Here is a 16,247-nt window from a genome sequence, read left to right on the forward strand (position 1 = left end):
GTTACCGGTTGCCGAGGCTCATTCAGGAGGTGCTAATTCTCGGGGCCGGGGGGCGAGAAATGTTACTATTTCCAGATTAGCAACCATCTTGGGCTGCTTGCGCCACTCTCCCGAGAGTCCCAACTAATCCAGTTGCCTCCGTGGTTCCGGCCCCATCCAATCCTTTGAAGCTAAATGCGTACTCGAGGAGGCCGAAGATAACGGCAGGGACCCTAGCTCAGAACCCCCTCCGGGCCAGCCCCGCAGAGGCAGCTCCGACCTCCCCATCATGGCGGCCGCCGGGCGGGGAAGCCGAGCCCGTGCGTCGCGTGCGTGCCTCATCTCCCTCCCCTCCCCCTCCTCGGCGGCGGCGGCGGCGGCAGAGGCGGCAGCGCTCGCCATTGCCGCTGGTGGCAGGAGGCTGCGAGGAGCCGGCGCGGTCGCAGTCTCCACGGCGCAGGCCCACGGTAGCGCAGCCGCTCTGAGGTGAGTGCCCTACCGCGCAATCTCCAGCTATTTCAGCCCCGGCGCAGCCGCAACACGCCGCCCGCCCGCCGGCCGGCCGGCCCGCCCCGCAGCCTGCACCCTGCCGCCCCCGGCTCCGGGCCTGGGCCCCCGCCGGATTCGGCCCGCCTCGGGCGGGGGGCCCCGGCCCGGCCCAGTCAAACCGCCACCCCGAGGATGCGCAGGCCGCACTAGGCCCCAGGCGTCCTGGCGGGCTCGGGAGGGAGGCGCTGCCCTCCCGAGAGCCCCAGGGTTCCGGCCTCCCCCGCCGCCTGAGGCTCTAGGGGCCGCGGCCTCCTCTCCACCGTGGAACCCGGGGCCCGGCCTTCCCGCGGGCTCGGGAGCGGGAGGCCCGGGAGAGCGCGCCGGGAGCGGGAGGTGGGCGGGCTGCGCGGGACCGGAGCCGCGGCTCCCCGCTCGCCCCCTCGGCCCTTCCCGGGGCTGGTCTGCGGGCGGCGCGGCGGGCTGGGCCGGGGCGCGGGAGCTGCTGTCTCCTGCGGGAGAGGAGGCTGGCTCTTGGGCGGCTTCCGAAGCTTCCCTCCCGCCGGGGTGGCGTGGGCTTGTTACCCAGGTAGACCGGGGGACGCTGGAATATGGCGCGTTGCCCACCTTCTTGCAAGTTAGGAGGCGGCCCGGGCAGCAGCGGCGGCAGTTGGAGGAGGAGGGCGCAAAGTCCTTTTGTACGCAGAAATAAGGAGCGACATTGTGTTTTCTTCCCCAGCTGAGATGCTGCCCGCGGAGGGGCCTCGGTTCTTCCTGTGCCTGGGGTGGTGGTCCCCTGGGTGAGGAGAGGGGGAGTGGCGCGACCCTCGGAAGGAACAGAACTGTTGCCACTGTAAAGACGGGGTCTTGGCCTTGTGCATGGGTATTATCTCATGTCCCCAGCCTTTCGGGGAACTCAAGGGTTTGCCCCTGCATGTTGTCCACCTCTCTGTGCAGTGATGTCCACCGCCTCTCTCACCTGTTGTGTCGTTGCCGCTGGTCCCAAAGTTTTATAGTGCATCTGACTGTACCCATCAGAACTTGGAGTTGTTTAAAAATCTTAGTATTTTTAGGGCTTCAAATGATAATCTGCTCCAGCCAGTTGGAGGAGCTGTTGCCTGAACTCCATCCCTTCTTAAGCGTTAGATTAGAATTTATTAATTCCTTACTTTAGAGCTGGTGTCAGTTGTGCTTAATTCTTTCTGTGGTCAGAGCAAAATTCACATTTTCTTAAGTGTGTAGAGACAATGTATCGGGAAACTTCTAAAGCAAAGGCAGTGTGAGTGAACCTGTCAGCTTGGACAGTGCTCACAGGAGAATGGGTATTGTGCATCTCACCTTTTTCCCCAGGGCATCATCTGTGCCCACAGTGATCCTTTTCCTTTTCCTATATTTCATCTTGGTCCAGGCCTTTAAAAACAAACAAACAAACAAACAAAAAAATCCTTTTGCTCTGGCTTTTAACAGTAAGTTATTGGGTTGTTTTTCACTCAAGGAAAGAGGGGAGGAGGGGCCTTGGAGATGCTGGGGATTTTTTGTTTGATTTGTTTTTAAAATTCAGTAGTAGTATCTCGAATCCCTAGAATTGTGTTTGAAATTAGTTTGACGTGTTTTCTCATAAGGTAGTGAAAATATGAGTGTTCTATCTGCGCATGAGTGTAATTGCCTTGTTTTATGAGCAGGAGAGGAAACATACAATTATCACGTGTAGTGCAGTATATTGGGTCCTAAATTGTGTGCAAAATTGTTTGCGTCAAGGGACTTTTTATTTTTTTCTGACAGGAGTTAGATGTGACTTTTGATTGGGTTCATGACAAAGACAAAAAATATGAGATTAATAAATACTGCTTACTATTTTTTGGCACATCCTTATTTGAAATCCTTTGATTTCATCCTATGTGCCTTTACCCTTCCTCCTCCCCCCCCCCCCGCCCAATGTAACATATATGACAAAAAATGACTTTTTGCTTAGTAGCTGTCATATTTCTTATTTAGCAAAAAAAAAAAAAAAAAAACTTAAGCCAAGCGTTTTCATGGAAATAGATTTCTTATCAGGTTTTAAGGAAATTTAGCTTCTGGATTTAGGAAGTAACTATAAGAACAGGAAATAATGAGAGACCTTGTCCAGATACAGAAAGGATTTCAGGTTTCCCTTCCAATTCATGTATATTCCCAAATTATAGGTTTCTTGTTTTTATTGAATTGCAAGTATACATCCATCTCTAATTTTGTTAGGGAGCTGAAGACAAACTCCCTATGATTTAAATACCTGAATTTGCATTGCCTGTGTACTGTGAATTCAACCAGACCCCTGGGTTGGTCTTCGAGAAGTATTTTATGTGAAGTAATCACAAATGGGTAACTGTTTTAAGGGAAATTTAAGCTCCTTGGGGTCTGGGATTAACTTTTTTATACCTTTTTCCTTATATAATGATATTCAGTAAATAACTGGGGAATAATAATGATCAACAGTAATTTTTGGAATTAAAATTTTTTTTTCAAAAGTATTTGAAAAGACATATTGACTTTTGGGTTTTGAAAGGTCTGTGAATTGTCAGCCTATAGAAGCACACCCTCCAGTCCTCTGGAGAACAGGAAGTTCTTGCGTGTGTTCAGCTCCTGTCAGACCTCTTTAGGCGAGCCCAGCTTTGTGCGGCAGTGAGCTTGTTCATCTACTCAGTGCCCCTGTGAAAAACTGGAAGTTTAAAGTGGGAACTCTGGGTTGTTGAGTCTCAGAAGTGTCTACTCTAACCTCAAGAATTTGAGTGCACCCTCTTGGGTTGTAATTAGTCCAGGAAATGTGATATTTGAATTTAGATGTTTGTGACTGTGTGATGCTCATTAATTATATAATTATATGTGTGTGTGTGTGTGTGTGTGTGTATCTATGTATGTATATATGTATATAGTGTATATTGTATTTGGAAAAGCAGCCTTAAAATAAATACCGATCTTTTATTTTCTAAAAAAAAAAAAAATTAGAAGATTTTTCTCTTCGTTCTTTCATGTTTTTCTTGAGAGTTAAAGCCAGCCTGAGCTTACCCAAATATAGTTTTCCATAAATGCTCAGTAAAACAGCAGTGAAAAAGAAACCTACTTGTTAAGCTTATTTAGACCAAGTCCAGTCATTGGGTGGGTTGTTTGTTTGTTTGTTTTTGAGGCTCTGGATACATGTCAATTTTTGCGTATTATGTATCATAGTTCCTTTCTTATTAGCTAGGGGATAGATTATCCACTTTCTGGACTTTTCAGTTAGAACTTTTGTCCATCAATATTCTCCTAAGGTGAACAGGCTGGAAGAGAAAGAGTAAAAGGAGGTGAAACAAATCAATTTCAGGTGTTTCCAGAAGATTACAACCACATTGAGCTATTGGAAACTTTTAATCCTGGAGCAACAAGAATGCTTTGTCTGAAGTTATTTTGATGTAATATGGACAAAACTTGGAAAATGAAAAGAATTTTTGACTGCTCAAGAAAAATAAGTGGATTATATATGCTTTGGAGCATACATTTTTTTTTTTTTTCTGAAGTGCAGTTCAGAATTAGGCTAATGAGTTTTTGACCCTGCTCAGTGCAGTTTAGTTACTGAAGCTTCAAACACATTTCATCATGTCTTTTTTTTTTTTTTTTTTTTTTTGTCTTTTCACCAGGTCTGTATGCCTAAAATGTGAACATTTATATGAACTGAAGAAAAGACAGAAATACAAGTTGAGAGTGAGATTCTAGTATATTTTTAAAAGACAAAAAACAAAAAAAGTAGGGGACAGTTATGGCAGGTCTACCACCTTTGTGATCTCTGGAGGCAAATCTGTATTCTGTCACCAACAGCAGTCTCTTAGAAGATAATTGTATCATATGGAATCTTCTCCAGAATCCCAGACCGTGTAGCCTGCCTTATCAAACTGCTCCTAAGCTATCAGATCATTTCTTGAGGAAACCAGGTCTGTTAAGGGAGAGGTGTGTGTGTGTGTGTTTTGGGAAAGTTGGTGGGGAGAAGAGGGAGAAAGGGTGATACTGATAAAAGAAGCTAGTCTTATAGATTGGGATCACTGGAATTTTTGACATGTATTTTTAAAAGAAGCTAAAATAGCTAATTATGTATGGGTCATCTGGTGACTTAGACTACTATTTATAGTGTATTTAGTATATAAGCATATTATTTAGGTTAATTCATGCATGCTGATTTCTATGGTTATGAATGTGTAAATTTTGGTTGAGATAGTTGGACAAGTGGACATTTTCTTAAGAACTCTTAAATGGTGCCTGTTGGATAAACTATGCCAAACCTTTTTCAGAATCTTGGAGAATGAGATTTGTATGCATAAACGTTAAGACTATTTTTAAAAAGGAGCTTGTATTTTACTATTGGTAATTGTAAAGTCTTTGCTTTTTAGAACTTGGAGAGTCTGTTTTGTTGCTGCTCCTGAATGCTAATGTGGTTAGGCTGGCAGCTAACCCTACAAAGAACAAGAGGAAGTGAGGAAATGTCCCCATGAAACCTTGCTTAAAACTAAGCAGTAGACTAGAAATGGGGAGTGAGGGACTAGGGGACTTAATTATTGTTTTATGTTCAAAAGAGGGCATACCCTCCATTGAGAAATAACCTTAACTATGTCCTCACTTTGGAGTTTTGCCATTCATTCACCAGACATTGATTAAAGACCTACTTTATTCCAGGCACGTGTTAAGTGCTACGGTAACATATAAACCACAGGCCTTTGCTACTAGGGGAGAAAGATAAGGGCTCAACTATCCATTCATATAGCATGTTGAGAAGTAAAATAAAGAAAAATTGGCGTGGGATTTATAGAGGGAGAGGGTGAGTGATGAGAGTAGAATAAGTGAGGTTAGGGAAGACTTCATGTAGGAGATCTTTAAGTAGGGCTTGGAAAGGTGAGTCGCTGTTTCACCTGATGGAGAAGAGGCTAGGAGAAGGGCATTGATAGTCTGAGAAATAGCCAGTAGACTTTTCTGTACTTAGGGAGTAGTGGGAAATGAAGCTGATGAGGTTGTGACCTGATTGGGAACAGCATGGGGGAGTTCAAAGATTAGAGTTCGTTAATGAATGATGATGCCTTTAATTAAGATAGGGAATGTATTGGGATAACAGAATTTGAGGAAGAAGGTAATAGGGTATGGTTCTAAATGTGGGAATCGAGATATGTCATATACGTCACTATTGACAGATTTGGACTGGCGCAGAAAGGGAAGTGGGGATCAATTGTGAGATTTGTATTCATTAGCATAATGTCATCTAGAAATTGCCAAAGAGTATAAAATCAGGACTGAAGAAAAGACTAAGGGCGACCTTGCCAAGCAGCTACATTTGTAGGTCAGGTGGAAGAAGAGGGGCTTATGAAGGAAGTTGAAAAAGAATGGCTAAAGAGGTAAGATAAATAGTATGGGGTTGAAGAAGCTGAGTCTAGAGGGTGAGGGAATTTTAACGGGGAATTTAGCAACCTGAAATACTACAGAGAGCTCATTAGGGTGAAAACTGGATTTGGCAATTCAGAGATAAAAGGAATTTTCAGAGATAAAAGGTGTGTGTGTGTGTGTGTGTGTGTGTGTGTGTGTGTGTGTGTGTGTGTGGTTTTGCCAGGAATCATGATAGTTTAAACACAATAGATTTCTGGAGCATTATTGAATACAGGGGGTAAGGCTTATAAAACCCGATTTAATAGATGACCCATGCTTAGAAATAGGTCCTATTCTTCCCCTTCTCTTACGGGAATTACAGTATAAAAGCTTTGGGAGGAAACTTAAATTGTAACAATTAGAGTTTATAGATTTGGGGTGCCTGGGTGGCTCAGTTGGTTAAGCATCGACTTTGGCTCCGGTCATGATCTCGTGGTTCGTGAGTTCGAGCCCCATGTGGGCTCTGTGCTGACTGACTGCTTGGAGCCTGGAGCCTGCTTCGGATTCTGTGTCTCCCTCTCTCTCTGCCCCTCCCCCCCTCATGCTCTGTCTCTGTCATAAATAAACATTAAAAAAAATAATGGAGTTTATAGATTTGAGTGTATAGTATAGTATGTTTGAGTTTATAGTCTCTTAAAATACAAATTCCTCTTGAAGAGTTTTGAGGTTTTATAATATTTACATGTTAAGTGCAGAGGTATTTTAACCTGGGTTTTATAGTTCTGGGACTCATGGATATATTTTGGCCATGTAACCCTGATCTCTTGAAACTGTATGAAAACTTTTGTATGTGTGTGTGATTTTTCTGGGGAGAGGGTCCATAACTTTTCTGAGATTCTCAAAGCATTCTTGACACACAGAAAAGTCAAAGGCCTTTTCAGTATTGGTAATTCAGTCAGATATTTATTGTGTTAGTTGTCTGAAATCAGTTAACCAGATTGACTGGGACAGACCAAGGGGAAGAAATTTTGAGTGAGTATCTCAAGTGAGGAACTTTGGGAAGATCTGAGGCACCTCTAGGAGATGGGACTACGAGCACCAGAAGGAAGGTGGGAGGAATGTCAAAGCAAAGCTTCACCAGTTTCAGAATCTTGCCAAGTCTTCTGGATTCCTTGGGGTTTTGTTTTGTTTTCTGGTTTTTTTGTTGTTGTTGTTGTTGTTTTATACTCCAGGATTCACACTAGTATATGACTATCTATTCATGCACTATATACAGTGGGCTTTGTGGGGGATCAAGTTAACTATTTTATTTTTATTTATTTAATTTTTATTTTTTTAATGTTTATTCATTTTTGAGAGACAGAGTGTGAGCGGGGGAGGGGCAGAGAGAGAGGGAGACAATCCAAAGCAGGCTCCAGGCTCTGAGCTGTCAGCACAGAGCCTGATGCAGGCATTGAACTCACGAACTGTGAGATCAAGACCTGAGCTGAAGTCAGACACTCAACCGACTGAGCTACCCAGGCTCCCCTCAAATTACTATTCTAAAGAGAAAATAAGTTTTGAAAGAAACCTAACTGGTTCATAGATTGCACTAAAAATTTTTTAAGTTGGGAGTTGCTTGTACTTTGGAAATTTTCTAAAATGCACAAATGTTTCAGTCTACTCCTTTGGGGCAAGAAATTCTCTCCTTGCTTAATTTTTCTGACCATGAAATGAAAATACCATTGGACCCCTATAGGGTCTTTCAGAAGTATGACAGTTATGGAAGGGCAGAGAAAAGGGGACAGAGGATCTGAAGCAGATTCTGCACTGACAGCAGTGAGCCCCATGTGGGCTCGATCTCACAAACCAATCATGACCTGAGCCAAAGTTGGATGCTTGACCGACTGAGTCACCCAGCGCCCCAGAAATTTAGGCAAATTTTTAAAAATGTTCCATATTAGATCTTAATTATTCCAAAATTATTTCATTCTAAAATTTTAGATAACTGGTCATTTTTACTTTCTTCCTCTATAATTTTTGGATCTTTGATATTAGGAGACAGTTTTGTTAGCTAGGCCCTAGGTTTGGGGTGATCTCCAACTTATTTTGAGAGAGTGCGTGCATGTGCACGTGTACATGAGTGAGTGGCAGAGAGATGGGGAGAGAATCCCATCTAATAGTGCAGAGCCTGACCTGGGGCTTGATTCCATGAACTATGAGATCATGACCTGAATTGAAATCAAGAGTCAGAGGCTTAGCTGGCAGCCACCCACATGGCCCAGTGATCTCCAACTTTTGATTGTCATCCTTACAAGTAAAATTTTGAGCACACATTCTGAATCGCATTTATTTATAAATGATGTTCCTGTGCTCTTGTACTAATACATTTATGTGCTTTATAAACAATATAGAAGGTGGGGCGCCTGGGTGGCTCAGTTGGTTCAGCATCCGATTTCGGCTCAGGCCATGATCTCAGGGCTTGTGGATTTGACCCCAACGTTGGGCGCTGTGCTGACGTTTCAGAGCCTGGAGCTTGCTTCAGATTCTGTCTCCCTCTCTCCCTGCCCCTCCCCTGCTTGCACTCTGTCTCTCTCTGTCTCTCAAATATATAAATAAAAACATTAAAAAAGTAAAAGTGTATAGAAGGTAGGAATTTTAAAAGGACAAGGTAAAGGTGAAATAGTTTTTTTTGATGTCTTGCAAATTGAGTTGATGGTGGTTCAGTAGCTTATGAGTTTGATTAGCTTATTTTTATATTTGTTCATAACTCACGTGTTTTCTATAATTAATGCCAGCAATGTTTTTCTTAAGTGCTCGTTTATTTATTTTAAAAGATATGTTTATTTTTGAGAGAGAGAGTTGTGTGCACACACCTGGGGTAGGGGCAGAGAGAGGGAGACAGAGGATCTAAGGCAGGCTCCATGCTGACAGCAGAGAGTCAGATGCTGGGCTCGAACTCCTGAACCATGAGATCAAGACCTAAGCCAAAGAGCGACGCTTAACTGACTGAGCCACCCAGCGACCCAATGCCAGCAATTTTTCATAGAATACCCTATAGAAGTATTGGTAAATGCAAGAAAGCAATGAATAAATATTTTGGGTAATCTTAAGCATAGAAAATGTGTGCTTGTAACTTGTAATTAGCTTGTGTATGTGGATTATCTTTACAGTCACTAAACCTACAGATAAGATCCCTAAATAGAATTGGAGTATTTTTTTTTTTTAACGTTTATTTATTTTGAGACAGAGAGAGACAGAGCATGAGCGGGGAAGGGGCAGAGAGAGAGAGAGAGAGAGAAAGAGAGAGAGAGAGAGAGAGAGAGAGAGAGAGACACAGAATCGGAAGCAGGCTCCAGGCTCTGAGCCGTCAGCCCAGAGCCCGACGCGGGGTTCGAACTCACGGATGGCGAGATCGTGACCTGAGCTGAAGTCGGATGCTCAACCGACTGAGCCACCCAGGCGCCCCAAGGAGTATTTTATCTTATCCTTTGTTCGCTGCGTTTTGGTCCTTTGTCTTTTTTTTGTTGTTGTTTAGAAACATACTTTTTAAAAATGTTTATTTACTTTTGAGAGAGTGCAAGTGGGGGAGGGGCAGAAAGAGGGGGACAGAGGATCCAAAGTGGAAGTAGGCTTTGTGCTGACAGGCTGACAGCAGGGAGCCCCAGGTGGGACTCGAACTCATGAACTCACGAACCGTGAGATCATGACCCTAGCCGAAGTCAGACGCTGAACTGACTGAGCCACCAGGTGCCCTAGTCCTTTGTCTTTTATTAAACAATTATGAAATAAAATTCTTAGCCCCTACATAAAAATAACCCACCAATTAAAGAACCAACCAAGGCTTGCTAAATAAAAATGCCATCACAGAAGTAGTCTTTTGATGCAAAACTGGCTTCAGGTATTAAGTCTAAGAAAGTAATGATTCTGACATCACCAGTTATATAACGGAATGTTAAAATTTTTGTCTTTTCTTCCTTAATTTTTGGTTCTATATTTTAAAAGTTTTTCTATATTGAAAATAAATAGACCAAACCCAAAAAACCCTTCAAATTAAATGGTTATCTTTGATTTATAAGCATATCGGTGATTTTCATCTTTTTTCTTGTAACTTTCAAACTATCTTTAGTGAAAATGCGTTAACTTTTATAACCTCACCCCCCCGCCCCCTCGCGACACACACACAAGCATGGATGATATAATTACGGCCCTAAGGACTCACTGTCAGATTTTGGGCAGGCAAGTTATTTATCCTCACTGGGCCTGTTGTCTCACTTGAAAAATGAAGAGGATAGAAATGATATCTAAAATTTCTTCTGAATAAAAATTCCTTCTAAAATTAATTCTGAGTCTGTGTTATGACATGTTAATAAATCTGGTATTTTCTTAAAGTAAAAAGGTATGTATATGTGTTCATTGTAAGAAAGCAAAAAAAGAAAATTTAAAATATACAAAGATAATGAATAATATTTTAGTTTTAGATATTCCTTTAGGGGTATATGTATGTGCATGCACATACTGTATATGATAAATGGAATTATACCCTGCATATTGTTTTGAACCAAAAATGTCTGAGGATATTTAATTCATCTGTTTATCTTTGCCCTGAAATATTCTTAGTGCAGCAGTTGTAAATCTGTTTGTTTTAATGAAATATTAAAGATATTTAAAAGTTTCTCTCCAAATTCAAATTTGTTCAGAAAATGCTTGCTGTTTGTTTCGTGCTCTGTGTGGTTTTGCTGAGGTAAGGATAACTTGGAGTAAGGGCGAAAGGGCTTGCCTGTGAAAGCTTACTTAGTGAAGAATGAAAGCTAAATCCTGGGTTAACCTCAATTTCATTCACATAATAATTCCTTTTTTTCTCCACTCTGCTCTCGTACTTCCTGAGCTAAGATGTCTATTTGCAAGGTAGTTTCTGAAGTGAACAAGTTCATCTCAATATATTATTGGTTCTTTTATTTTACCCTGGGACCTTCTGAGTTTTTCTGTTCCTATTGAGAACAAATTAGATATTAGTAGCATCAGTAGTATAATACAGAAGTATTAATACTTGGGTTTTTAAGCAATATCTATGGGGATTTCAAAAGATTTTGTGCATATAAAATTAAATATGTGTACAAATATAAAATACTATGTAATCTCATTTGTGCTTCCCCTCAGTGAAGTACGTGGTATATATAATACTAATTTTATGTAAAATAACTTGATTTTTCTCAAAGTTAACTTCCTTAAAGATTTTATACAGTGGATTCTCTTTGCAGTTGGTAATATAACCCAATTTTCCTGCCTTCTCATTTAGGTCTGTCTTTAATCCCTCTGGTAGTTGGTTTGCTTTTTGTATTTTATACAAAATGGAAAACAAACCTAGGGTAAATAGTTCCTTAGTTATGGCAACTAATGTCCAAAGCAATTTAGTCCTTTTGCAAGCAAGTATAGTATAAAGCCTGTGGAAGTGTGTGTCAGAAGAAAAAAGTTTGTTTATTCTCTTCCCTTTTACTTTGAAGATTAGAATCTTTTTTAGGAGAAAAACTATACCTGACAGTTAAGATGCTTAAGTCAGGGCCGTCTGGGTGGCTCAGCTGGTTAAAGCGTCCGACTTTGGCTCAGGTCATCATCTCCTGGTTCGAGGGTTCAAGCCCCATGTTGGGCTCTGTGCTGACAGCTCAGAGCCTGGAGCCTACTTGGGATTCTGTGTCTCCCTCTCGCTCTACCTCTCCCCTCCTCACACTCTGTCTCTCAAAAATAAACATCAAAAAAATTTTTTTTGAAAAAAAGATGCTTAAATCAATGTCTTCCAGACAGCGAGAGGTAGAAAATCTGAGAATAGTACATACAAACTTATTGCCTCTTAAACTTGTTTTCAGTTTTTGTGTCCAAAATACTTGAGAACAGTAGCTAATTCTAAGTTGAGAATCCACCAAGATGAATTGTCTCTATTCTGAAGAAATCCATTTTGTAGCCAGTGAGTGGTATATATCCAAATATCCAGTGCCCTTTAAATAGGTAATCTTTGTTTAGTGGTAATTTAGGGCTTTGAGTACAGTAGTGATTCTTGTCTTTTAGGTTAGCGTGATTTTGAAATTATCTTTTTTTAAGAATAATGATTACCGGGGCACCTGGATGGCTCAGTCAGTTGAGTGTTTGACTTCAGCTCGGGTCATGATCTCACAGTTTGTGGGTTCGAGCCCTGTGTTGGGCTCAGTACTGACAATTCAGAGCCTTGGAGCCTGCTTCAGATTCTGTGCCTCCTTCTCTCTCTGCCCCTCCCCCGCTCGTGCTCTCTCAAAAATAAATAAATGTTAAAAAAAATTTTTTTAAAGAGAATTGATTACTTTGTAACAATAATTGGTTTCCCTTAATGATAAAAGTCTGTGCAGTTGTTCCATGTAAATATGCACACTCAGATTCGGCCTACAGTGAAGTTTCAGAACCCTATATCCAATGGCCCAGTTGGCATTTCTTGGATGCTTCAGAAGCACTTCTCAAAATGAAATTCCCTTATCAAACTTGGTCCTGTTCAGCTCTGGCTCACCTCAGTGAATGGTACCACCATTTCATCTGGCTTATTAGAAACTTTCATCTTTCAGTGCCACCAAATCCTTTAGAAAGTTTATTTAACTCTCTAAACTCAATTTCACCTTTCCCACTTATGTCTGAGTTGCTATGGTTTCTTTCTTGGACTGTTGGAATAACCTCCAACTGGTCTACCCGCATCCACTCTGGCTAAGCCCTAGTCCATTCTCCTCAGTGCAGCCAGAATGAATCGATCTTTTCTAAATACACAGCTCTGGTCATTTCCCCCATTGAATTTAGGATGAAGACAAAGCTCTTTTATGTGGTACCTAGTAACTTTTGGACTCATTTTGTATCAGTCATGCTCCCCTAACTATAAGGTCTTTCCTGCTGGTGTTCCTTCTGCCTGGAAAGCTTTTCCCTTTCATCTCTTTTTAGTAAAATCATATACATTTTATGACTTTGAGGTCCGTCCTCGAGCATAATTTCCTCAGGAACTTTATTCAGATCTCCCTCATTTTTTGCACTTTCCCATGTGTGTTATACATGTCATTTTACATTTGTTTGTATATTACTCGATACATGTCTGTCTTTCCCGCCGGCTTGTAAAGCTTCATGATCATAGATACAAACATAGTGTCCATTATCAACCACAGTGCCTGACAATGTAACAAGCAGTCAGTATTTATTTGAATGACTGTGGAAACATGGCAAAATTCATTTAATATTTTACCTTATTACCACACTTTGTGGTGCCATCTAATACTTCATAATTTCTGGAAACGCCGGGTGGAACCAGATTCTAAGTCATCTAAGCCACCCCTCTTCCCCAAAGTTACATGATCATCAGTCTCTCCTTGAACACATCCAATGATAGGAAATTTACTACTTAACAAAGGCTGTTTAATTTTTAATCTTTAAGACATAAATGAGAAAACTTAATTTCAACTGAAATTTCTCCCTGTAAGTTTTACCTGCTGGTCCTACCTTTTGTTCTCTAGGACTTCCCAAATCAATATTTTATATTTTCTTTATAAAGTCCCCTGAGTTGCCTTTTTAAAAAAAAAAAAAGTTTATTTTTGAGAGAGAGAGAGAACATGCAAGTGGGGGGAAGGGCAGAGAGAGCGGGAGAGAGAATCCCAAGCAGGCTCTGCACTGTCAGTGCGGAGCCTGATGCCATCCATGGGGCTGGATCCCACAAAACCGTGAGATCATGACCTGAGCCAAAATCAAGAGTCAGATGCTTAACCTACTGAGCAGGTGCCCCTTTTGAATTGTCTCTTGGTTTAAATGTCCCTGGGACCTTCAGCCTTCTTGGAAAGGTAATGGGGTATGCTGGAAAGACTTGAGGGGGCTGTTTCCTAGGGCTACCATAACAAATTACCATAAAGTAAGTGCCTTAAAATAACAGAAATTCTCTCATAGTTCTGGAGCCCAGAAGTCAGGAATCAGGTGTTTGTAGGGCCACAATCCCTCTGGAGGCTCTAGGGAGGAATCTTTTCTTTACCACTTCATGCTTTTGGTGACTGCTAGCTTTCCTTGACTTGTGGCTATATGCCTCTGTGAGCTACTCTCTGTGTAATCTCTGTTGGCCTCACTCCTATAAGGGCACTTGTTAGATTTTGGACCAACCTGGGTAATCCAGGGTGATCTCCTCATCTCAAGATGCTTAGTTTAGTTATATCTGAAAGACCCTTTTTTTCCGAATAAGGTAACACTCGCAGGTTCCAGGAATTAGGATGCGGAATTATCTTTTGGGGAGCCACCATTCAATCTGTTACAGGGGCTCTGGGTTTAAATCCTGTTAATGCTAAGTTGCGTGCAAATTTGAGCATGTTACTTGCCCTTTCTGAGTCTGAATCTGTGTAATCTTAAGACAGGGTTAGTAATGCCTGTATCATTGGTAATGTGAAGATTTAAGAAAAATTCATGTGAAGGGAGCACCTGCATAGCACAGTTGGTTAAACATCCAACTTCAGCTCAGGTCATGATTTTGTGTTTCATGAGTTTGAGCCCCTGTGTCAGTCTCTGTGCTGACAGCTCAGAGCCTGGAGCCTTCGGATTCTGTCTTTCTGTCTGTCTGTCTGTCTCTCTCTCTCTCTGCCCCTCCCCCACTTGCACTCTGTCTTTCAAAAATAAACATTAAAAAAAAATTCATGTGAAGTACTTTCCACATGATACCTAACTCATTAAATGTTGCCTTCCACATATCAAACTATTCTGACCCTCCTGTGCTTTGTTAGGGTCTCTAGATGTTATGTGTGGCCTACAACCCAGCACGAGTTGTGAGATTTGCCTGATAAGTACAAACTACAGTGGGTATTTGTATTCTGGGCACTGTGTAGCCACTATGATTAATAAGCCCACATTTGAATATGTGTATTGTAGCCACATCATAAGATTGGCTTGTTAAACCGGGAAATTGGTTAAAACCTCCATCTTTTTTTTATTGGTGTAACTATTAAATCCAAAGCGTGTAGTTAGGTTTTAGACCCAGGTGTACATTGTTACGCATTATGTTGTGTGTTACGAGTCTTACGTTATCAAGTCATGGTGCCTAGTGCATAGTAGTAGCTCTATTCTGAATTTTATGTTGCTGCGTGGTTTAAAGGAGTCTTTAAACTCACCTACTCTGGTGGTATTCCGAGAATATTTCTTAAAGCAAATGCTGTAGTGAATATAAAAAAGAAAAAAGTTACCATTGAAGTAGCAACTATATCAATGTTGGGCACGTGGATAGCATTGTTAGGTGCTCCTTCTGTAATCAGGTCTCGGTTGATGGACAGGCTGCTTTTGATTCTTCTGTCAGGTATATGAAATGTGTGTCCACGGCTTATGTAATAAATATGCATTTAATGATTTCCATACCTACTAGTAGTGTTTGGAATTTGCATTTGAGATAAAAGACTAGAGGAATGGATGATGTAGAAGTGATGTTCTAAAAATATTTATTTTGGGGGCGCCTGGGGCGTCTGACCTCGGCTCAGGTCATGATCTTGTCCATGGGTTTGAGCCCCACATCAAGCTCTTTGCTGACAGCCAGAGCTGGAGCTTGCTTCAGATTCTGTGTCTCCCTCTGTCTTTCTGCCCCTTCCCCACTTGTGTTCTCCCTCCTCTCTCTCTCTCAAAAATGAATAAACATTAAAAAATTAAAAATATTTATTTTGCATAAGTTTTATATGCACATGGCTAAAAGGTCAAATAATATAAAAGGAATACAGTGAAAAAATGAGTTTCTCTTCCAGTCTCCCTCTCCAGAAATCACCACCACTGCCAGTTTCTTGTGTATCCTTTAAGGTAGGCTAAGCAAAAAGTATGTTTGTATCTCCCTTTTTAAAAACACAAATGATTGCTTATGTGCGTATGGTCCTTTAGAAAGTGCTTCCCTTCCACCCCCTTTTTGGAATGACATCTTTTGTGTCCTGATCCCCAGCACCAGTGTAGGATTTCTAGGGTTTTTTTTCCCCCTATTGTTGAGAGGCAGGGAACCAAATTCCATGGCTTTCCATTACTAATTTGATTGTGTGGGATGCATTTCCAGTGGAGTTGTATATTATATAGTCCTTTGTGAAAGACTTCTCTTTATAGGCTAAGTTTATACCAGAGAAATAAAACCAATTTAATTCGGGCCATTTATTTAGAAAACTAGTAAAGAAAAAACTATCACTTCAGATTGGTTTAACATGTTATCTTGGTATTGCTTAAGCCCTTTTTATGCTTGCTTAAAGACTTACCCATTTTGATTATTTTGATTATTATTGACAGCAGGGCCAAATAAATTACTTCACGAGGAGTCTGGTAGGTAGCACAGGCCTAGTTAGGAAGAGCCGGGATGCCCAAGAACAGATGGTCCGTGACGGTGGTCACACTTTCGACCTTGGGTTATGACTTGTGTTTTCTGTTTTTTCTCTTATGCTGGTTCTTAATCTTTGGTC

The 16,247-nt window shown here is 41.4% G+C and overlaps 1 protein-coding gene across 6 annotated transcripts in view; it reads left to right on the plus strand.

Annotated features, from left to right (window-relative positions):
* The first annotated feature begins 316 nt into the window (after positions 1-316).
* NRF1 (nuclear respiratory factor 1) overlaps positions 317-16,247 on the plus strand; it is a 145,864-nt gene continuing 129,933 nt past the window's right edge. For all 6 annotated transcript variants that reach the window (XM_023250560.2, XM_023250561.2, XM_023250563.2 and 3 more), the window contains exon 1: positions 317-465. The gene's annotated coding sequence lies outside the window, so the exon portion shown is untranslated. The remainder of the gene's footprint in view (positions 466-16,247) is intronic.

The sequence above is a fragment of the Felis catus genome, chromosome A2 (assembly GCF_018350175.1).
Source record: "Felis catus isolate Fca126 chromosome A2, F.catus_Fca126_mat1.0, whole genome shotgun sequence".
In the NCBI taxonomy this organism is placed as follows: domain Eukaryota; kingdom Metazoa; phylum Chordata; class Mammalia; order Carnivora; family Felidae; genus Felis; species Felis catus.